This window comes from Canis aureus, chromosome 20, assembly GCF_053574225.1.
Source record: "Canis aureus isolate CA01 chromosome 20, VMU_Caureus_v.1.0, whole genome shotgun sequence".
NCBI classification, from domain to species: domain Eukaryota; kingdom Metazoa; phylum Chordata; class Mammalia; order Carnivora; family Canidae; genus Canis; species Canis aureus.
In genome coordinates, this window is record NC_135630.1 from 51,026,298 (window position 1) to 51,050,051 (window position 23,754).

The 23,754-nt window shown below is 35.0% G+C and overlaps 1 protein-coding gene and 1 non-coding gene across 9 annotated transcripts in view; one reads left to right on the plus strand and one right to left on the minus strand.

Annotated features, from left to right (window-relative positions):
• LRP1B (LDL receptor related protein 1B) overlaps positions 1 to 23,754 on the minus strand; it is a 1,828,472-nt gene that overhangs the window by 1,797,892 nt on the left and 6,826 nt on the right. The window lies entirely within an intron of this gene.
• LOC144292008 (small nucleolar RNA U13) lies at positions 3,194 to 3,300 on the plus strand. Its single transcript, XR_013359555.1, has one exon. It is a non-coding gene; the product is annotated as a small nucleolar RNA U13 (small nucleolar RNA).

Sequence of the window (23,754 nt, forward strand, 5' to 3'; positions counted from 1 at the left end):
TGAAGCATCTAAGTCTAATAATTTTCCTCTTCTAAATTCTCTACTTTTTAATGTTCTGGAAGAACAAGGATAAGCCATAAAAAAAATCTTAAGTCTCTTGCATGGTCCTCTAACCACATCAGCAAATCAAGAATACATAGATATTCCCCTCCTGCTCATATTCCTCAATGCCACTACATTAACTCTAACCTGACAAAGATAAAGAAAAAAGGAAATTTGCTTGGGGTCAGATCTAGAAATGCGCTTTACATAAATATTTTCAGTAGTTTCAAGGACATCATCAAGAGTGCCACATCCATTTAGACCTCACTGAATCTTAAACCTCCTTTGCTGCTTTGTAATAGACAATTGTATTTGTAAACATTTAGGAAAGTGTTTACAATAGTTCAAAGTACACTGATGAATTTTAAAGAATATTTGAATTCCCAAAAGTATTCCATAGTGTTAGCAATTACTTAGAAGTAGATATCACAGGAAACTGGCCCATTTGAGAATTCTTAAAATGGTTCCTTAATTTCTTTTCAGCTTAGAGGACATATTTTACTCTTACCATAAAAACACTCAAATGTATATTCATTTTCAGTTTTTAAGACCTCATTGTAAGATTAAATAGAGAACAAACAAAATCTGAACTCTATAGTTTAAAATTCTAAATTGTCTTCAACAGGGACAATGTTAGTAAAATAAATAAAATTGTTCTTTATGTTATTATCACTCATAGAAGTAGAGCTATAGTAAATAGATGAATAACTTATTGAGAGAAATTATAGGGTCAACCTTAAAGTTAAGTCAACCTTAATTTACTTGGGGCCTCATATTATTCTGCACAATCTAAATGAACTAAGTCATGGCTAAATGAGAAGATAAAGTAGAAATGTACTCTAAACAGTACTACTGATAATTTTCAAAAGATATGTAATTCCAAAAGTTGGAATTCACTTTTGTTAATTCAAGTAGATCATTCTTAATTAGAACTCACTTTTCTCATCTAAACATAGTGTTGACTCTTGCCATGATGGACGATTCTTTAATAAACGAACAGGCAACTGGCTTTCAGGCAACAACTTAGTGCATTTCTGCTTGGACACATTATTCATACAGAATAAAAATGAGAATAACACAAGTTGAATCCAGGACATCATGGATAGTCACTGCAATCTTCTGTTATATGACACAATCCATAATGGTGGGAAACTCATTAATCAATAGCAATGCATCGCAAAACCAGATCCAACATGGTTTCTTGATCTTATTGAGATATTATAGAATATTCTAATTCATATTTTCCATTGATGGCCACCATCAAAGAGTAACTTCGAAGAGTGATTGGCAACACTAGTTTAGAATGATGCTGTAGGCAGTACGATTCCATAAAGCAGTCAAACTATTTTATTCCAAAGCCTATATTTAACATTATAGGCACATCTATGGTTATAATATTAAAATGATTTAGAGGATAAAATATTTTCTGCTTAAATCTCAAACAGAAATTTAATAGTTAATTGATAGTTTAAAGACAGGCAATCTACCATTTCTATATTTCCTTAGCAAACCTATTCGTTTCATGTGTATAAAACATTTTCCATGCTATTTTCAGTATTAACAATCCCAAATCAAACTGACATTCATTGGGATTTTCTGACACTGGACTTCTATTGGTAAATTGCATTTGCCAGATCAAATTCTTCTCTTAGCCTTAGATCTCAAATGGCACCATTGTGCTAATAAGCACCTTTCCTCAATTTTCAAAATAATTAGTTCCCCAAGTGGCTTATTTCAGATAAAAGAATAATACACTATCCCCACAGAATTTGTTCTGTTTCTAAATGATTTAAAATTCTAAATTTGCCATAGCATTTAAGTTCCAATAGTAAAAATGCGTCAATGATTGCAAAGTTTCTATGGCAACAACCTCATTATAACACCACTCCCGGGATAGTAACCTGGATTCTAAGTGTTAGAGAGATGTCAATTATCATGGAGCCTGGTGAACTAGAGAACTAATTCAGTCTATATAAAAAAAGTTGTTGACTTTAATTCCATAAACAATGCAAATGTGTACAATGTTACCATAGCGATTACAACCGAGATTTTCTACATCGTAAACACTATGCCTCCTTGATGAGACCACTGTATTTTTTTAGTCTAAATTTAAGGACAGTTGGTTTTATATTACTCATCTAAAATTGGATCTACCTATGAAAACCTTGAAGCAAGTTTTGGCTCTGTTGTTTAGAAATCATGACTTTGCCTTAAGATATCAGGCAATCTAGGCATCACACAGAAGTGCTTACAGAACACAGATGCTCTGTGAAGCTACCACTGTTTCAGTTAAAAATATATTAGCATTGACACTGCTCTGTCAACAAACATTTCAGTCCATGGAGAAAGACAACACCGACATCCAGAGTCCATTTCCAAAGTGAATACCAGCTTTTTAAAAACTAACATCTGCTGAGCTCCAGCGCTCCAGCTGCCACAGAATGCAGATTTTCCAAAGTAAATCTGCCCCATTCATTTCTTCCAGGAAGTGGGCATTCAGTGATTGAAATCTATTAATGCTTATTTGTGATTCATTTAAATCTATGATTTAGAAAGTTTAATTGACAGAAATAATGAATAACTACAATACATTTTAGAGACTGCATCGCATTTTAAAACAAGTAAAGATAATTGTGAGTGAAAAATGAAAGAAAACCACATACCTCAGTAAATGAGCCATTAACCTGTCACCTTTGAAACCAGGAAAGGAATCTTGATGATAATAACCAAGCTTCTTTAATGATTCTACAACATGATTATAAAATTAAACTGATAGTTTGAGATTGATTTTGGTTCTTTATAACCTATTTCCAGTGTAGCCTTCCTCTTATAAGGACTCACTGTCCCACCACCCACTTACTTCCCCTTTACTTTTGCTTTGAGGGCAATGGGACTCAAGGCTGAAAGGAGACAGAAAGGAAGGGAAGGAGGTAATAATTTCCAGGGGACATCTGGGTAGCTCAGTGGTTAAGCGTCTGACCTTTGGCTCAGGTCATGATCTCAGGGTCCCCTCATTGAGCCTGCGTTGAGCCCCCAATAATGCTTCCTGCTCAAAGAAGTATCTGCTTCTCCCTCCCTCTGCCCCTCCCCCTACTCAAGCTCTCTCTCAAAGAAATAAAATCTTTTAGAAATGTAAAATGTAATTCCCAGGATCCTTCTGGGTTCATAAGCATGATGACTGGGTGTTTGCACCATTGTGTGACATGTGCCTCCCTCAAAACTTGTTATGACCTCATCACATAACCAACCCATCTGATGTGAACTTGGAAAAGAAAAGTAACTTCCACAGGCAAATTTATTCTTAAGTTATTCTTATCGTAATTAAACTACCCCCAATTTATTTATTGGGGGGGTGGGAATTGGCTTGTGATCAAGTGGGGATAGGTGGGGATAGGTGAGTTTATGAGCTGCAGAATTTGTATTTAAAGGAATAAAGAATCAACGTAGTCTGATCCACTCTCAAACAGTGGCGACTGCTCTGGTGATGTGGACCACAAACAGGCTAGACCTCCTCAGCAGTGTACGTTGGCAGCTGGACCCTCACAAACGTCACTTCATATTCATTCACTAAGGAACATAACTCATTCCTTTGGGTGAAGTCTAGGTAACATCCAAGTTACATAGGTGAGCTGCATGATTTAGATTGAAATTGGCCACATTCATATTTATAAAATTGAAATACAAGACATGTTAGTGTGTCTATCTCTCTGCATATGTTATACATTTTGATATAAAGCATATGTTAGACATAGTCTGCATATCTTATACATATTCAAATACAAAATCTGTATATATATACATATATATATATATATGTATATATATATATATCAGTGTATGTGTCTGATAAAATAGAATTGTGGATGATTAATCCAGTCCTAAAATATCCACACGAAGCTATCCTTTAAGGTAGACATAGATAACACATCTAATGTTTCATTGGTGCTATTAAGAAAACTATTGTTAAATATTTCTCTTAGAGTTACGTTTATTTTTTTTAAGATTTTATTTATTTATTCATGAGAGACAGAGAGAGAGGCAGAGAGAGAAGCAGAGGGAGAAGCAGGCTCCATGCAGGGAGCACAATGTGGGACTTGATCCCGGGTCTCCAGGATCACACCCTGGGCCAAAGGCAGGTGCTCAAGCAAGGCTTGAGCCACCCAGGCATCCATAGAGTTACCTTTAAATACTACCTACCTCTTATAATCTGTTTCAAAATTTGAAAGTCAAAATAAAAATAACAAGTTGCATCTATCACTTCATTCACAAATCTGACCTCTATAAGGTTTCCGATTATGTCAAAAAAAAATCAAATTTACATTTTAGAAATCAAGATTTGAAAGCACGGAGTTTAAAAGAAAATGCCATAGGCTTTTAAGGTAATTCCAAAATAAGAATTCCCAAAATGTTTTGAGCGCATAAACCATTATTAGAACAAATTTTTAGCCTCCCATGGGGTTCTAGCTAGTATATGTAGAGAAAAACACGTTTCTCTTACTTTTGAAATATTTGTTAAAAACAAAAGTCTCATAATGCTCTATTTTTGCAACATTATATTTTATTAAATATTAATATAGTTTTGGTAGGAAGCTACATTATGACATAATAGTTAAAAAAACGAAGGCCTTGGAATTGAATTGGAGTTCTAGACTTAATGGAGCTTTGACACTTAAAGGCTGGATTTTGAATGAGTCTAAATTTCCTCTTGTATGAAATAAGAGCTTGTATTTTTACAGGACTGGTGTTTATAATGATTTAAAGTATATGGAAATATATTTTAAAGGCTATAGCATTGTCTCAAGACAGTTGCCATGTGCATGCTACAACAACATAGCATTGTGAACCATTTACACCCCAATCACAATCTCACCCACTTTCTCCTGCCTGTTTAAAAATGGCATCAAAAGGAAAATATGAATGGTACTCCAGGATACTTCGTTCTCATTACACTTGAGCTCACACCAGGCAAATTCACCTAACAAGATTTGGTAGCCATGCCTTATGGAGCCAAAAAACAGGACAAGGTTCCTACCACCTTCTGGGGAGAAAGAATGCTACTGCTGATATGATATCTTGAAAGCATCCAAAATTAATCATATTGATTGCATACTTATAGTCATTTAAAGAAAATGTTGGTTATAAATTGCCTACTAATAATATTTAAAAATCAAATCTTTTTTAATGAAACTCATGCCACAAAATTGGACCATGAAAGACACAGGAAATAAAGATATTTTACATATATAGAAAGGAAGACCTCCTAAATTTATTTGACATATTTTAACTAGGTATAATGGAAAACCTGATTATCATACCAAAATAAAAAATATTAGTAAACACTGAAATATGCAGGTTTTAAAAGCCAAAACACATTTGAAATTTAATTAATGTGGAAATAAAAAACTAATAATGATTTGATAGTCAATCACTATTGTGATCACTCCTTGAATATCAGGGCTTATGTCTCCTAGGTGTAAGTGTATAAATATCATTTTTTTCTTTCTCATTCATGGGGAAAGGATACATATGATAATCTGGCATGAAGTAAATCCTGTACTTTGGGGAGTTAGAGTCTTCCCTCAAACTCTCACAGACAAAGATCTGTAAAGAGTTGGAATTAATTAATGTATTTGCTATTTTAAACACCATGTATTTTAATATTTGAATGACTTTACTCACATTATTCAAGTTGTAATTTTAAGTCTTAATTTTCATGTAGATGAAAATAATTATGTAAATTATGCACATTAATTAAATTATGTAAATTAATTGGGGAAATTATTTTCATAAAATTGTTTTGTTGCTATGTATAGCTTTAGTCCCTAGAAACTCAGAAGATCACTCTGTTAAATTAATGTATATACAAATGTATAAACTGTTCCTTAAATATAGACGATACTATTTATCATTCTTTCCTATTAGTGAAGAACCTAGTATCATCATAGCTGTTCTTACAGTGATAGTTTCATTAACAAAGAAACTCATCTCTGTGCTCTTCGTTTTCCTTATGTTCTTTGAATCTATAAAATAATGCACTTTGAGCTTAATGTGATTATTTGGCTTTGGCAGCCACCTAGGAAGCTAACTAAAGTTATTTGCAGTGTACAAATTTTAGTTAAAAAAAATAATAGAAGGAAGAGGCCTTAGCCAACAACTAATGAAGTTACAAGCATATTTTTTTCTTTCACAAATACCATTTAACATTCTAATACTGCAAGAGATGGCCCAATGATTTCTTATAAATACATATACATTAAACAGTGCAATATTTTAAGCTAGAATCTATCACAAACGCTAATGAATATAATATGCCAAATAAATGACATCTCTGACCTCACACCATTGGCTGATTCTTATATACCTGCTGTATATAAGGAAAAGCCAAATAAATATCGTGCCAATCCAGAATTCATTAGCAGGATCTGTCAGCTGTGTAAAAGCTTCCTCTCAAGGATCTGACCAGTACTCCGGTGCATACTTGTTGAGCTTCATTTACAAGATTGTCAGAAAACTAAATGTATTTTCACAGCATCTTCCAAATCTTTAATCAAGTAATGTCTAATGAAGCCAAAAGGCTATTTCTCAATTCTTCTCCACTTCCTCTTTCTCCCAGTAGGATATTTATGAAGATAGCAAAGAAGATGACACACACCTTAGTGGTAAGAGGAGGGATATCTATAATCCACATATTACCAAATGAAAAGTTCAAGTGCCATTCTTCACTTCAAGGGGAACTTGAAAGGGGGATTTGTTTTATTACAGGGTCTACTAATGCCAACTCTAAATCCCCATCCTTTCACACAAGAGTTTATAAAATCCCTCTTCCATTTGTGAAAAGGAAACTCTCACAATACTGATGCACAAAATGACATTTATTCACATTAAAAGCCTCATCAGTTATTTCTCAGCAGTCTTTATTCCCTTCGCAGAGGGGTTTATTGTATTGTTTGGCATGAAGGAAACTGGCACTCTGTGATTTAACAAAGTCTGGCCTGAAACCAGTACTCCGAAGAGTTTCTTTAAAGCTACCCATTTTCCAAAGATTGTATTGAGTCCTGTGGGTTTCTAAATGGGTCAGAGATGAGTCTGGTACAAAACAGGATCATAAAGGTTTTTAAAGATATTCTGCTTTACTGCTGAATATCTGATATTCTGATAGACTGCTTTAAATCATTAGTACTGCGTTTGCACTGGAGCCCATGTTAGGCAGCAATGTATTCAAAAGCTGTCTCTTCTCAGCTCACCAGAGCTCCTTGGGTCTCATCTCAGGAATTAGGGGCCACATACCTTCTCAATCATTTTCTCAGCCTTATCGTCAACCAGTCTTTAAAGAAGCAAGCAATGGACAATTCATGGCTTTATTATTTAAACACCTGGAGAGCTTCACAGAGTTAGTGCCTACACCTATGAGATGTTCTCAAATTGGGCTTTTTCCAAGACCAGTTGGGGGAATAATTACTTTTATTTACTTATCTGTCTAAAACTTCCTATCACTTCCAGATGTCACACAGGAGTGATAGAAATGTATTCCCTACCCTCAGGGAGTCCATAGTCTAAGAGAAAAGATATTGCAGGATGTCTGGGTGGCTCAGTGGTTGAGCATCTGCCTTTGGCTCAGGGCGTGACCCAGGGGTCCTGGGATTGAGTCCCACATCGGGCTCCCTGCATGGATGGAGCCTGCTTCTCCCTCTGCCTGTGTCTCTGCCTCTCTCCCTCTCTGTGTCTCTCATGAATAAATAAATAAAATTAAAAAAAAAAAAGAAAAGAAAAGATATTAGCATTGGGTAACAATTATAAGTTTCTGACAATTGCTTTGAAGGAAATACTTATAGGCTAGTTTGCAAAGATGAGAAAGGGTACCAAGCCTACCTGACTGGAGACAGAAGATCTGTTTGGGTTATTTAAAAAAGGTCATTCTAGTAGCAGAATGGTAAATGGATTGAACTTCCTAGTTCTTTTCAATGAATAAAGTTGTATAAAGATCTACTTCCAATATTGACAATAATGAAGATATGTCATTTCTTCTTTGATTTATTCCATTAAATAGAGCCAGTATGGGCAGGATGATACTTACAATATTTAAATTTTATATAGGGCTATATAGTTTACAAAATATAGAGTTCTTGAGAAAATTCAGTAAAGACTTAAAGTATCTATTTTCTGTGGAATGTGCTACATATAATGAATGATTTAGTATCCACTTAAGTGTAAATGACAAATCTTAAGTTGTCAAACATTTGGTTTGGAAGGTGATCAAATCTAACGGTTATAATTGGTATAAGATTACAAATTTCCAGAAATAATTCATTAACACTGAAGATGTACTTTAAAAAAAAAAAAAAAGAAGAATAACTCCTTATATTTCAAAAACTTCTTCAGGGTCTGGTATTAAGATTAAATCTACTGCTTAGCAATGATTTGTATTTTATATTATTTTATGTTTACATTTCAATCATTAATATAACTATTTCTCTTAATGAAACATTTTAAATAGTAAGTATCTTATTTTTACATGTTCCTTGGGGTTGTATATGGTTCTGTTAACTGCAAGTTAAATTAGCCAAAATATCACTTAACCTTAATTTTCTAAAAGTACTTAGATAGATAAAATATGATAGCTGAACTTCTACACTATCTCATTTCACTTTACTTAAGGCACATGTCATCGCAAAAACTGAGCTGCCATGTTGCTTGTACACATATTTACCACCCTTCTGAAATCCTATTTGCTACATTTCGGCCTGATTTTTTTTTTCTAACCCAGAAATGATAGTTTTTTCATTATTGTGTCACTCACGCCTTTTTTCTAAGTTTAATTTTATTCAGCATGTCCACAATAAATGTTTTCGAAATAGTTAATTAGTAAGCTGTGTTTTCCTGACAACCATAGAGTTAAGTTAAAGAAATGAGAATAAAGATTCCAAAAACTGAAAAAAAAAAAAAAAAAATCACAAACGTGAACAGACTTCCATTAGTACTGTTGTGGAATAATTAAGTTTTAATTCTGTAAAATGCTATAGAATTTGTAAAGCATTTTGTTTTTCTTATTCAGGTTTAAAGATTTGTTGATTGATTGATTGATTGATTGATTGACTGACTTTAGAGAGAGTGAGAGCAAGAGAACATGAGCAGGAAGTGGCAGAGGGGAAGGGAGAAAGAATCTCAAGCCAACTCCATGCTGCATGCCAAGCCCCACGGGGGCTCAATCCCAGAACCTGAGATCACACCTGAGCCAAAACCAAAAGTGAGACACATCTGACCTCACCACCCAAGAGCCCCTCCTTGTTCAGTTTTAAAGGAACGCCATATAATAAGTTGTCATTAATTACATTTTACAAATTCAGTTTTGGAGAAAATATATGACTTGTTCATGGTTACTCTGCTAGGAAGTAGCAGAAGCTGGAGCCTGGATACAAAGCAAAATCTTTGACTTCAGGGCTATTCTATTCCATTGTAACTTTTATGCCATTATTACACAAGATATACCAGAATTTAATACCTTTCATTTTTTGTCACTTAGAATACACCATTGCGTAGTGCAAGCTGCCTTTCACCTTCCTGCATCTCATTCTCAAATCCTGGATCATTTTTCATAGCATGCTAAGACAATTCTAGAGTTTAATAATTGTAATAAACCCTTGAAGAAACTAGTAGTAATAAGATATTTCCAAAGGTAAAAATTATATTATTTCTGATATGTATTTACTACTAAGTAGTTTTACTGTGTTCTTCTTTAAAAATTGATTGTATATATATATTAACTCTAATTCAGCTGAAATCGTGAAATAACGGAATGCATACATGTTAGCATAAAAAATATATTATAGGGATCCCTGGGTGGCGCAGCAGTTTGGTGCCTGCCTTTGGCCCAGGACGCGATCCTGGAGACCCGGGATCGAATCCCACATCGGGCTCCCGGTGCATGGAGCCTGCTTCTCCCTCTGCCTGTGTCTCTGCCTCTCTCTCTCTCTCTGTGACTATCATGAATAAATAAATAAAAAATCTTTAAAATATATATATATATATATATATTATAAAGTTAATATAAAACTTTATATTTAACTGTTATATATTTTGCCTTAATTACAATAGTCAGATGTCCTAAATGTAAAAAAATGTCTTTTTCTGATTAAGTTGATTCACATAATTGATTAATTCTGTGCAAAGATGAGGAGAGAAAAAGGGAGAAAGAAAGAAATCTTGATATATATTAAAGTATTAACACTTACTTTTACTTTACAATATTTTCTGGGCTAAAGTAAAATAATACCACTCAATAAGGTTTATAAAAAGATGCATAAATAATAATTAAATAAAGATATATATTTTAATAAAAACAGATTAGGTTCCTAAATTCTTTGCTTTATTCTACTATTATAATTTTTAGACCAAAGTATTACCCTTCAAGAACTTTAGATCACAAATATGTCTTAATGGTTCCAAAGAGTTTTCTTTTTTTTTTCCAAAGAGTTTTCTAATATATTCTGTTTCTGAAAATCAAATATCTGTCCTTTAAAAAGAAAAAAAAGAGATGGTTCAAATATAAAAATTAATTCACAGGGACCTTTCTATAAACAAATATAAAATAGATATGTTCTCTGAAGTGAATATTTCCTATGATTTTAGAGACTCTCATTCTAAATTATTTTTTCTCAAATAATCTATTATTCATCTTCAATTCCATGTGAAAGAGTAATCCTAGATTTAATGTTAGCTGGAAAATAAGAAGCAATATGGTCTGTCTCTTCATATCCTCTGCTAGGAGTGTAATTTGCAAGTAATTTATCAATAGATATTTAATAATTAACAAAAAATAAACTCACTAGAGCATGGGTTGCAAATGCCACTGACTACTATGCTCCTTGTGGGGAAAAAAAAAAATCCATCAATGAATGAAAATACAATTCACATTTTTAGAGTCCTTCCCATTTTAATGATTACTTCATGGCACCACTGTTCTCATTTCCTGTAATTGCTTCCATTTGAAACACAGGCTATATGAGAGTCTAAAGGAGTAAAGTATTAATGTACTGAAATCTGACAAGGCTGAATGAGGATTCTTGGACATTCAACACTTTTTCATTGAGTACCAAGTGGTTGGGATATATACACAGTTTGTTTTCTTTTTCAAATACCCCCTTTATCTTTAGTGCATTTTTGTATCAATTAACAGGATGAATTAATTATTTTTAAAGGGACAAAAACAACCTATGGATGCCCACATTGCTCCATGGAACTGAGATTTAGTAACTATATTTTCAGTTACAGATTTTGGCTAAAACAGGCATGTAGAATGTATTTGCCAAGGTCACTGGAGTTAGATCATTTGCATATTTCCCCGAACTGACTCCAGGTGAAAATTACTCAGTTTGTCAAGTGGTGGGTGTCTCCTTCATTACCTCAGAACAATTTATCACAGACAATGTGCTTACCCAAGAACTTTCCTGGTGAGTCTCAAGCACTGGTCTCCTTTTCAATGGATTTTTGAGAGACAAATATCTCAATTTTCACGTGACAGGATTCTTGTGTTACAAAACGAAACAAGCTTAAAATAACTCAAAAAACAAAACAAAAAAAAGAGCATGATGACCTTATAAGCAGCATGAACCTCAGTGGACTAGGAAAGAGTATATTTAGAGTGGACTTTGGTAGGAAACAACCATTTCCCAAAGATTGTTATTGCTTAATGAGATCCGTGACCACACATCCATTATGTGGGATAAACATGGATCCCTGCTGGTTCCCCAAAGCTTGCTGACAGTTGGTGGTTATGATGTTAACTCACTTTAACACCCTAGAAATGTTTTAATGTCTTTTACTCCTATTTCTATGATATTAGAGCCAAGCTTGAATCCACCATGTAGAAAATATAATAGCAAGATTAAAATAGTATAACTTGGACAGTCTCTAGAGCAGTTCTGTGTTACTACTATAAGCAATGCTTATTTTAGGAGGGCATCTTCTACCGTTTTGGAAAGACAATTTTCATAGTATCTATAAACCAATCAGATACAAGAAATCTTCAACTATTGGCTTACTCTAACAAATAATGTTCCTTTAGTAAAGGAAACCCAAGATCAACAGTGTACATATTTTGCCTACAACTATTCGTTTTTATTGCTTTGTAGGAAAGCAATATTTAGTAGTTTTGGTTTTAAAAAGACAAAAATAATGAATAAGCATACTTAAAAATTTTCGGATTATTTTGTGTAAAGAGTAGCTCTTCCGACTGAGAAGTAAAACATGCCTATCATGCATTCCTCGCAGTCCCCCTATCCGAAGAGAAAATAATAGCATCAGAAAAGTACGGTGTTAACATTCAAAAATGATATCTGGTGCAGTCGTTTTCAAAAGCTGTATAGAATGATATGTGTCGTATTAAAAGACACAAAGCTAAGCCTTGATTTTTGTCTTCGTTCTGATTTTCTGACAGAAAATCTTTGGCGCACACACTCTGTTAAGAAAGCAAACTACCCTTTATGTAAATTTATCACTTAGAGGCATTAAACATTTACTTGGTATTATACAGTCACATCATTCTTTCTGGGGGAAAAAAAATCAGTATTTTTCAAAAAGTACAGTAATACTTATGGAGCATAAAAGAAACAACAGATGTTCCTCCTGCCCCCACCTATTTATTTTTTAAGGCAAATGCAAAAGCCTTATATGGGTAAAAATAAATAATAAAACCTTGGAAAATTTTTGTTTTTAACCTATAAAAGCAAAAAAAATGCCATTTTAGTACTACCACCAAGATCAGAAAAATATCCTAGATTACCAATAAATTATTCTTCCTATTTCCAGAGAAAATATAGCAAGGGTATCCCCACAGGACACCCAGCATGAACACAAAGTCATGACTTGAAGCACTACCAATAAGTCAGCAAGTTGTGGGAATAGCTCTCTGTTTCAATGTAGTCAAATTTTCATTTTAAACTATTTGAAGAAAAAATAAATTCTATTTCTAGAGACTAACATCAGAAGAGAATATGAGAATTATAGTGAAATTTATTCCTTGACAAGTCTCGTTTCCCCTATTATAAAGTAGTTCATTAACTATCTCTAGAAATTTCTTTTTTTTTTATTTTTTAAAGATTCATTTATTTTTTTGAGAGAGAGAATGAGCAGTTGGGGGTGGTGGGGGGAGAGGGGAAAGACGGAGAGAGAAACCCAAGAGAGAGAAATGCGTGCTGAGTGAGGAGCCCAACCCAGAGCTCAATCTCATGACCCTGAGATCACAACCTGAAACAAAACCAAGAGTCTGATGCTTAACCAACTGGAACACCCAGGTGCCCCTATTTAGATTTTAGATGATTTCTCTTAGAGATGACTTTAAAACGCCCATCTTAGATCCACTGAGTTATAAAGAACAACATTGTCTGCACATCTTACTATTCAGGAATTCTTGAATTAACCATAGTAAACTACAGAACTACTTATTTAAGGTCAGTTCTCTTGCTCCTTGCTAACTTTGTACTTGAAATTCCTTAGGTTTAGAAGGTTCCCATCTAGGACGTAATAGCCTACATGACATCTTTGTGCTAATTAGAAAAAGGAATCGCCTCTGGTCAAATGTAAGCTCAGACTAGGGCACAAGCTTGGTAAGCAAAGTGAGATGTGGATGTCACTCCCCCCCCACCTCCTCTGCCTCCTCCTTTTGCAGACTCTGCAACAGTCCTGGTCTTGCCTACTATAATTTCCCTGGCTTCTCAGAGTTATTAACTGCCAAAGACAGGCAGCAAACCTATGTAGATAGTAATAAAACATAATAATAACTAGCAGTGATTATGAGTTGGTGGTTTATATATATCTAATCCTATCTTGTATCTCTTTGAGTTTTGCAAATAAGCAGAAGAGTTTCAAAGAGATTATATATCCTGAGCAATGTGACACAGACAATGTGATCAAGCTTGAACTGGAATCCAAAATGACTGACTTCAAAACTTAATCTCCTAATCTCAACCCCAATGTGGTTTTTTGTTTTGTTTTTTGTTTTAGTTTTTGTGGGGTTTTTGTTGTTGTTGTTTCAATTACAGGGAAGAACTCAAGTGTAGGCTCCTGGATCTGTATGTACTTTTCTCTCCTTATATTGGAGTGGTAGAAAGCACAAGATGATCTTGGGACAAAGAATTTGGAGAGTTTTTAGAGAGTGAGCCTTTTACCTGTGGATAAAGTTTTAACTTTGTTTATTGGAATATTTATAACCTGCTAGAAGGATTTAAAATTGTGTCTTCCGGTTATATCACACCACATGGGGACATATTAAAATAATCAACCACCCAACCGACAGGAAACATTCATCTGTTACAGTGGGAATCCTGGGATGAACAGTATTGCTTTCTGCTCATAGAATGAATGTCATTCTTAAGCATTTTCATCATACAAGATCATATGACAGGATACATTACAAAACTAACCATTATTACTACTACCAGTACTAATAAACTTGTATTGATTACCAACTATAAAAGGACACTTTATATGGATTTTCTCAAAGCATCAAGACTTTATGGTAGATATCATTGTATTTTATCTATTAAGGAAACTGAGATTTGAAGAGATAAAGAAATTATCAAAGATAAGACAGCTAATAAGTGCAATCTTTTCTTATACAGGGGTACACAATATCACTGCTGAGCATTGCAGTGAAGCCAAAGCTATAGAACAGTTTGTCTTATTGTTTGCATTATTAATTCTACTATGTATATGCATGCCTAATACCACATAAGAAATATTCTGTCCAGAAATATTCGATTGGAATCTAATCTAGCCTGTAGATCTAATATACAATTTATAGAAAACATTGGTGATGCAGGACAAATATAAATAACAAGGAAATAAAACACATTCAGAATGCAAGATATTCTATAATTGGCAGAATCATTTCGAAAGATAGAGGTCATGGAAAAAATAAGATGGGATACTGTTCAGTATAAATGAGAGACAAAACAGCAAAGAGACAAAATGATCTATGATTACCTAGTATTTAAAATGAAAAAAAAAAAGATTAAAAAAACTATAAAATACATTTAAGGGAAAATTGGAGAAATGCAAATAAGCCAGCAAGATCAAAGAGGATGGTAAATGAAGGAAATGATTTTTGTTGGAGGAATCAGGGAAGATGTCACGGGATGAGAGGCATTTATTCAATGTATTCCAAGACATTGCTCTGTGATTTTTCAGCCTATATTGATTTCCTTGCTGTCTATACTCTAGCCCTAACAATAGTATTTTTTTTAATTTTTATTTATTTATGATAGTCACACACACAGAGAGAGAGAGAGAGAGAGAGAGGCAGAGACACAGGCAGAGGGAGAAGCAGGCTCCATGCAGGGAGCCCGACGTGGGATTCGATCCCGGGTCTCCAGGATCGCGCCCTGGGCCAAAGGCAGGCGCTAAACCGCTGCGCCACCCAGGGATCCCAACAATAGTATTTTTGAATAAATATTGCTAGGTAACATTATCTAAATGTTTCTTATATGTAAGCCTCTTCTCTCCAGGATTTCCTCTTCCATTTTTCTAATGGGTTCTGCAATGCTCAGGACAAGCCTACATCATTGACACTCAAGTACACTGAGGCAACAGGATCTACAGGTCCTCCCCTAGCATTGAGTATATTAACACAAAACAATATGTACCGCAATAAAACTCCAGTGTAATTTAAAGGATTAAACGATTCTTTCAAATTAGTTGTAGCTCCATGCTCTTTTTTGCAAAATTCAATCAAACTAGATGCTAATAAAAATAAGTTTGCCATTAGCCAGCAGGGGGAAGAAAGATCCTTCAGTGGTTACAGAATACAGCTTCGACACATCTTGGTGAGGTGGGAGTCTTTATGCATTATTCTCCTTATTTTACCAGGCAGGAAGTAGACACAGAGAGAGGCTAAGTGACTTGCCCAAGGACAAAGAGTGAGTCAGATGCAGAGCTGGGAATTGAGCCCACTTCTCCCGGTTCCCAGTGTACAGCTTTTCTCAGCAAGCCATAATGCCTTTCAGATGGATCATTTCCTAAAATGTATTAAGTTGTTAAAAATTCAATATGGGTGTTGCATTGCTTTCCAACTAGTTCTGTTTCTCACTACCTTCCTAGAGCTATTATCAGAACCTAAACTGATGGTTGGATCAATAATCTCACATCTATGTTTTTTTAGACAACATGTCATTAAAACTGGATATATCCAAGCACCTAACATGAATCAGAGCCTTTGGAGAGTGAGGTTGTATTTGGCTCTTTTGGCAGGTGGGGGGGAGGATCCTACAGTGAGGAGGAAAAAAATTGCAGCTCTAAGTGAGGAGAAACTGGAAATTATCAGGAAGAACAAGACCTCACCAATCACCAGAAAGGCTTAAAAACAAACAAACTCTAGCAATATGATGTTCATAGGGGCACTTTTAAGGAAGAAAAGTAAAAACTGCATACATTGAAAAAGTGGAGAGCCTAGGCCTTTTGAGAAGATTCTAGACATTTGTTTTTATGCAAAGCTATTTTTCATTAGCTGGAATTTTACCCATTGGTTCACTGGTTCATCTTACTCATGAATCATGGGCAGGGACTATCTTTTTTAATTACAAGACATTCAAACTGTGCTCCTATTGTGCTAACTAAACCAGAAATGCTAAGTGGGCCAGATATTAACACCCTACATGTCTTCTGACTTGATTATTGGAAATATCACCAACTCATGACTGTGCCCTTTACTAAAAAATCCAAACTCAATTATAGAATCTCTTTCTTCTTTTTAAGATTTTATTTATTTATTCATTAGAGACATAGGCAGAGACAGGCAGAGGGAGAAGCAGGCTCCATGCAGAGAGCCTGATGCGGGACCAGATCCCGGGACTCCATGAGCTGAAAGTAGACGCTCAACCTCTGAGCTACCCAGGCGTCCCTAGAATCTCTTTTAATACAGCAACCTGAATAACTACCAATCAGTCAAGATTTGTCCAAAAGATCAAACCCATTCACTATCTCTGGCATATGCTTTTCTATTCACTACCCATCCAAAAGGCAAGATACAAAATCCCTATAGGCCCATGGCCTCACCTGCCAAGTCTAAATAATTTTAGATCAAATTATTTCAAAATAAAAAATTTCATTTAAAAAACTGATTCAAATACTTAGTTTAGATATACTAATTCTTATGTCAACACAGGTATGAAATCTAAAGACAATGCATTGAAATAGAATACACACGTGGCTCTTGGTAAGTCACAGCTTTGCCAAAGAAAAGAGAGGATTAAACACAAATCTACATGTGATCCCACCTGTGTCTCAGAATAAGCATTTGTCTACCCATTGGGATCATATCTCTGCCATCTTCGCTTCACTATATTTTTCTTCTCCCTTTTACTCTCTTCTTTTCAGTCCACATCCTCTCCTCTGATTCTGCCTTTTTGTCTCAATGGAGAGAGGAAGTTTTGAAGGCATAGATGTAGGACCGTTGAAACTCATCTTTGGTATCCTTCCTCCCAAAGCCATGACCTATAACAATTATGCATTCCAAATTTCAAGGCATTATGCTCAGCTTTCCAAGGCCACCTTTTGTTTGCAATACACCTAGTAAAATGTCTTTTTTTTTTTTTTGTAAAATGTCTTTTCACTGTGACCCAGTCCAACCCAATGCTGATGCCTACAACTGCAGGACTCCATCGTAGGTTACAGGCTTTCAGCTTGGGTGTTCGATTCATCAATTTGTGTTTTTGGCCCCTACAACATTTTGTTGTTGTTGTGTGTGTGTGTTTTGTTTTTCATCTTGATGGGGCAATATTTAAAACTTAAGGCATTGTGTGTAAAAATCCAGATTCTGGGCCACTCTTAAACTATTTAAAGGTCTGGCAACCCTTGGCTCACATTCACCCAACACACAATTTGCTCCAGCTAAAGGTCAGCTGCTCCTTCGGACAGTGTGGGGTTCTCTAATTTACATGTGACCCGGGCCACCTTCTGACTAGCCCAGGTGCTGCATGTATTTGTATTTGTAAAACTCACTCTATATCTTGCCCTTTAATTCATAAAGTTCAGTCAAATATGTCTGAGTGCCATTACTTAGCATGATGAGCAATGAGGTCTCAGCAGCCTTTTCTCTGAGTAGAGATTTCAGAAGCCATAGGTGATCTATTTCTATGTAACTATAGAAGAAATGTGGCCTATCAGTTGCTCTCACCTGCAGAAGGGAGAGAAGAGGGCAGGATTGCTGCTTCAGGTTTCTTTATATGATTTCCTGCCTTTTAAGAAAATGTTATTATTGTATATTGAGTTCAATACTCACATGGTGACTTTCAAGCGAGAGTTTGAGACTTGGCGATAGAGCTATTACTGCTGCATTTCACACGAAAAAGAGTTTTACTAATCCTCTTTGGCATTCATCTCTAAATCTTGGTGAACTCAAGTAGCTTCAATCTCTGAAAGTTTATTTTTGACTTAAGTGATTTTCCTGCTATTGCTAGATTTTTTCAGGTGTCTCGCCAGCTTAACTGTTATCTGAATAAAAGCTTTGTTTATTTTCCTTGGCTCTTTATAGCAGGTTTAAGTCTGTTCCAAGGGGTCACAACATTTCCTGCCCAATGCCTTTTATTCTAAGCATGCAGTCAGTAATTATTTTTTACTTTACCTAAAATATAAATAACTCCCTTATACTCATTTTGAACTTTTTCCCATAGTGCTTTCCTTATGAAAGGGGGGAAAAAAAAGCCCTTCAACAGACCTCCGTGTGATGTGAGCAGAGTTCTAGTCAGGGAGCATAAATCATGCCTCATACTCACAAATATACAAGTAACCCTTCCCCTTCCTGCTGTTTTCAATTACTCAGATTAATTTCTTTCCAAACTTTTTGGCACCCCTCTGCTAAAGTACACAGCAAACAAATTTACGGTGAGTCCCAAATTAAATATTAATGCAAAATCTTTCAGCCTCAAATTTCATTTGGTTCAGTCTCTCGAAAATTCAATAAAATTTTGGTGTTTATTTCATATTTAACTTATTTCTAGGCAAAATGTTGATTTTACTACTGAAATTCTGGGGTCAAATTATTAAAGGGGATTTTGACAATGGGAATGAAAAATCGACTGAACTTAAAATCATACATAAATTCGATTTCTGCTCATGCATTTAGCAAATGTCTACAAACCTGCATGCAAGCTATTTACAAAACAAATAAATTGGTTGAGATCTTTTGTTTCAATATCTTGTTGTTGTTGTTTCAATACCTTATTTCTAAAACTTTAAATGCCAAAGCTTTGGCTCTCTTTTAACCTAATGTCTTTAGCATAGGTCTTCCCTTTTTTTTTTTTTTTATTTAAGATTTTATTTATTTATTCATGAGAGACACAGAGAGGGAGGGAGAGAGAGAGAGAGAGAGAGAGAGAGAGAGAGAGAGAGGCACACACACAGATAGAGGGAGAAGCAGGGAGCCCGATGTGGGACTCGATCCCAGGTCTCCAGGATCAGGCCCTGGACTGAATGAAGGTGGGGCTAAACCACTGAGCCACCCAGGCTGCCCTGTCTTCCCTTCTTTAATCAAAAGATGTATCGTGTTTGGAAACTAAGAAAGCAAGTTATCTTTTTTCAACATTCTATGTAATGATTATGTGGTTTTTCCAAGGTAATTTCTCTGAATGAAATATTTCCCCCACAGTGCTGCTGCGAGAAACATAAGGTAAATAGTGTCAAAAAGGTTGATTATTCCCAGTTCCTTTTCTGGTTCTAGATGACCTGTATAACTGAAAAAGAAACTGGGTGAGAATATTTGGGGGGCTAAGTTCATACTTTGGAATGCAGATTTGAATATGATATTTTAAAACCAATCTTTGACTTCTTCTCAAGGTAGGTAACAGGAAAGAGAGGCGAAAAAGGAAAAGAATAACAACAACAAAAAATCAATAGAATCAAATCCTGAAACAATCTTTAAATAACTCAGGGTACAGAGTAATTCACTCAGTTTCATATTAACAGTATTTCCTTCAAACGCTGTATTTCCTTTCTTTATTCTCACAAACCTCTGGGCTCTGATATTTTTTTCCTTTTCCATCACTTTTATAATACCTTTCTCTCTTTCTCTTAACTCTTTCTCCTTTCTTGACCCAACAAGAACTCAATAGACCCAAATGAGTTTGTTTTGTAGCCATAAGCAATCCCTCCCTGAAAATCCGAACTTGAACAATTGTTAAACTAGTGTTTCATTGCTTGTCCTGGTTTTTGTTGTTTCGTTGTTTCTTTCTCTAGTCTATAAATCACACTGAATGGTACATAGTAGTTACTGTAACAGTTATTCAATGACTGTGTGGATAAACACGGAATAATCCAAGGGCCCTGATTGACAAAGAAAAATACCCACTAGGCCATAAATGCTTACCCAGTAGATTTTCCACTACTTACTGTCACTAACCCCGTTCCTTTCTACAGCTTTCTGGGAATTTTCAGGCAGGGTAATGAGTATGGCCCATAGCGGTACCCTTAACAATTTCTTCTCTTTAATCAAACATCCATTAGTGGGAACTTGACTATCAGCACAAATTCTTCTCAATCATGTCAAGAATTTGGGGACAATGAAAATGGATTCTTCCTTGAAAACTCTGGGCATTTCAAGAAAAAAAATTGCACAAATGCATCTTCATCACATGGGGCAAGGCCTATTCCTTCTGCTGTTATATATTCATTTAGATTAGTAGAAATAACAGAAAAGAAATAATCACTGCCATATTTACTAGTGCTTGGAATATCACTAAATGCATTATTTTAACTCAACCCCCAAAGAATACTATAAATCCGACTCTACTAATTCCTTTCTGCAGACATAGTGTGGGAAAATATGGGGTAATGGGGAAGATGGTATTAGTAATTCTGAAATATAAGGGAAAGGTAGTAAGGCAAGCAATACTGCATGGTCCACATGAGACCATCACATGCTTTACGCTAAGAAACATGTTTCATGAAACTTAATAAAAGGTGCTGCAAAAAGGAATGCATTCATCTTTAAATAACCTTCCGTGTTAACCTTTACCTTCAAAGATAATAGTTTGAGGCTGTATTTTACGCCTTATCCTCTCAATATGTTGACTGGTGCCGCATTCAATGTTATAGAAAATCTTCCTAAATTAAAGATATGAATTGCTCCTCTGCCTGGTCCTCATCTACACTGTCATCTCCTCATGTAAGCCACCAACATCTCTCTCCAGGACAATTGTGACAACACTTTAACTGGATTACTGTATCCCTCTTATCCTCCTTCACTCAGCAGCAATAAGCATGAACTCTAAAAAATTAAGTTGTGTCCTATCACCTCTGATTAAACATCAAAATGCTGCTTGTTGTAATAAGAAAACCCAAATGTCTCACTTTGATCTGCATGGTCCTGTGTGACCTGTTCTGGCTTTATCATAAATATGCCCTTTCCTACTTGTCCTCTTTCCCAAACACACACAGTTCATATCAAACACACAGACTTTCTTTCTCTCTCTAAAATACCAAATTCTTGACTCCTTCCCAAGGGTTTGCATGGAAAGCTTCTCCTTCAGAACTACTCATACTTGTTCCCTTTCATTGTCTGCTGTCTCAGCAAATAGGTCATCCTTCTCAAAAGGCCTTCTGTGATTACAACCACCCATCACTCTCTTGATTACATTATTTTGTGTTTCTTCTTAGAACAAAATATTGTTTGTTTGCTGATTGTCTCCTCCTACACTAAAATGTAAGCTAAATCAAACCAGGTACATTGTCTAACTTGCTCAGTTGCCTCATTCCCAATATCTAGAACACTACCCACCACATATTTGTTCTACTTTGTTAAATGAGTGGATATATAAGTGAATGACCACCTGCCACATGGATTGCTTTTGAGAATCGTGTGATTTCAGTAGGGGAAAAAAGAAACTTAAAAAGAAAAAAGAAAAAGAAAAAAGAAAGTGTCCTGAGAATGTACGGGATTTCTGGTTTTATAGTGCAATACAGGATATAATGTGTCTTCACATACATTATCTTCCATGCTCTCAGGGAAGGTATAGGGGACACCACTATGCCTCTTTTACGGAGTTGGTTAGATTGGTTTTCTGTAAAACTCTGGTGGTGTTTTCATAGGCATTCAGATTAAAACACACGTAAGAGAAAACCCTCATGCTCTCCAGAATTTTATGTTCTCCCAATAATGATAGCAAGCAAGAAGAGTGGGAAAAGGGCTAAGGCTTTGGTTCTTATCCCTATCGGGATTAATTTCAAAATAGTTGACAATATCCTTAACAAGCACAAATAGGAAGAAAGCAAGTCCTAGTAGGGGAAAGAACTATATTCAAGGATGGACAAATCCAGAATGTTTAAATTCTAATTTCTATCTATTCTTAATGTTAGCCAATGTTGGATTAAATCAACATATTTTCCCCCAAGTAAGATGTGTATGCCACTAGCATTACACACCATCAACATGGTGCTGGTGAACTGCTAGCCTTTTTGTTAAGTAACAACAATACCAGGACTCAGCAAAAGGGCCTGAATTCTGAGTTAGTAATTCTACCTCTAAATCTTAGTTGTTGTTTTTTTTTAAAACGCAATCTGAGAAATATGAATGCCCAGTAGGTACGATCATAATATTTTCACCTGATAAGGCAAAAATCTCACCCATGAGCTGGCATCGTTATCACTGTACTTTCAAGAGCTTAATTATGAGAAAATGCCTTAAAAATTAATAGAGTTGAATAAAGTGGAATATTTTAATAAAGCATACTTGCTATTTTAACATTTTCATGCCAATAAAATATAACATTAAAAGCTTTAGGAAATGCACACAAGGTCTTAGATATTCTAAAAATCAAATCTTTTTAAAATTTCTAGAATGTATATTTTAGCAAAAGTCTGAGGTTCCTAATTGCCTCAGTTACTTAGTCTGTGTGGATGGAAGTTTCAATAAATCCTTACTATCTATGCACTCTTTCAGCATCTTTGTCCTTCTCCTCATATATCCTAATTTTTTAAAGAAAACAGACCATTTATAAACCCATTTCTGTTATAAGCTTTATATCTACACAGTTTTTCTTTCTCACAAATATCTTAAAATACCCTTGGAACACTCAAAGCAAGCAACCATAACTAAGTTTCACTTCTCCTCTTCTCCCCATCCCCATTTTTAGCTATCTTTTTTTCATTTTAAGAAGGGCTAAGATGATAAATTGTCATTAAAGAAAAACTCAGCGGTAGAAAAATTCTTAAGGAATTATGTATTCATATTTCTAAAGTTAAGCTGTCTTGGAAGTCTTGAAGGATGTCAATGCAATGTGGAAAAGTTAGGAAGGAATGTCCTATTGATTGTAAGAATAAAACAAGAGACGATCTGTGGTACCTTGATCTTACCTAAAGAAGAAACGTATTCTTTCGAGTAAAATGAGGTCGTGTTTCAACAATACCTGTCTTTGGTCTGAAGGCTAAGCCAGCCAGGACAATGAGGTGCACGCATCTCAGGAAGAGATGTCTGACTGTTAATAAGAATGCATTGTGAGATAAAATGTAATGCCGGCATCTTAGCAAGGCAACAGGCTCTATCTTCTTCAATTTTTTTTTCTTTTTTCTCTTACTTAATAAAGTTAGAAGAAATCTCATATAAAAAGGTACTTTCTCAACTCGTTTTCTATAAAGGATATAGTTATAATATTAGTCATGTATAATGGAAATTTTCATATGTACATGATTATATTTGAGAAAAATGAGATTAAACAGATGACTGTACAG